Consider the following 1,698-nt stretch of genomic DNA (forward strand, 5'->3'; position numbering starts at 1 on the left):
GATTTGAGTTTTTCTTAGGTTTTCTGCTCCATTTGTTCCATTTTGAGTCTTTTTATTATTTTAAATCCACTTTTAGATGATAAAAGAATCTTGGTGTGTCAGCTTTTAGTTCATTATGAGGATAAAAACAGAACCGTATCACCAAAACAAAATGTAAACTGGGAGTTTAAAGAGAAGTTTTTATCACTACACAACTCAAATGTCCCAAATACAATAACTCTAATAATTATGATCGTGTATTCAATGCAATTTGAGAAATTTTATAGCAAACTAAGACTTTCCATTGTAAATGTGTCCTTGTTTCACATTAATGTTACATAATGACATGATGGATCTCTAATAAAGAATGACTCAAATATGTTAGGAAATGCTCCAAAACGATAAATGTACATGTGTTTAACACATCAAATGGTGAAAAAGAAAAGGTAAAAAACATTTTACTGATTTTCTTTTTCCCAAAATTAGGTAAAGGGTCAATGAAAGTTCATCTACCACTAGTGGAGCATTTTAAAGATGACTTTATTTTTTTAAAATATAAAGAAAAGAAAATACTAACTGTAGTTTGCCCAAATTTTTGTTTAACAATAAATGTAAACTTTTTTTTTTTTTACATTCTTTTTTTTTGTTTATGTGAACTTTGTTCTCCCCCCAACATTAAAAACGAACAAACAAACAAAAAAACTCCTGTGCTTCTCTTATCCCTCTTCTTGGTTCCTCACAGGGACGTAAAAGATATTAGATTCGTATTGAAAAATCAATCTGGCAGTAGGAGTAACAGCAGTATCGGTTAAGGATATGTCGAAAATTGAGCAACTGCAGTACTCTGAAAATCACAGATATGAGCACGATTACGTTGTTTAAAAGGTATAAAATCAATATGAATGTAAATAATCGATTTCTGGCAAACTGCAGTTTCTCTTTCTGTTTATTTTTCTTCTGTCTTTTTTATGTTCATGTGATGCAAACACAAAAGAGGTCCAATCATAAGCTTACTTCTTCCAAGTCAATACCTGAATACATTTCTTTATCAAGATAAGATTAGATAGGTCTGTATTGTCATTGTTACAGGACATGTAGCGAGACATAAAATAAAATATGTACAAAACTGTGCAAGTATTTAAATAGACCAGTGCTTTAAGTGGGCCGGTGCGCTCCGGTGCTGAGCACCGGGACTTCTTCAAATCTCACATCGGAGCACCGGCACTTCTCACCTCGCTAGGACCGTCCGGTGCTCTGATTAGATCTATTTAGACTTGAGTATGCAGAGGAATCACGACGTGCGCGCAAGACATCCTACACATGAGAGATGATACAGTGCTAAATTTATTTTATACCGCTCCGCGCGCTACTCCAACAGTACAACACAAGCTCCTGATTATCCTTCCTCTCTCTCTCACTTATGGTGCAAAAAGAAGTAAACACATCCAGCGGTCTCCAGATTTCTACTCTACGCCGTCAACACAAACTTGTCTGAACAATGTAATAAGCAAAAGAAATGACTAGCGTGAATGAAAACCCAATGATGATCTCGTGGCTACGGAGTGTTAAAAGAACGCGGGTGGAAACGGAGGCGGACTCTCAGGCTGGCGCCTCACACAGCCAGGTAATGACCATAGACTGTATAAGAAATAACTGGACGAAGCAAGCCCCCCTACTTCCGTGCTCCCTATAGGAAGTACCACTGGGTTGCAAAAAGGA

The sequence above is a fragment of the Oryzias melastigma genome, linkage group LG5 (assembly GCF_002922805.2).
Source record: "Oryzias melastigma strain HK-1 linkage group LG5, ASM292280v2, whole genome shotgun sequence".
Classification (NCBI taxonomy): Eukaryota; Metazoa; Chordata; class Actinopteri; order Beloniformes; family Adrianichthyidae; genus Oryzias; species Oryzias melastigma.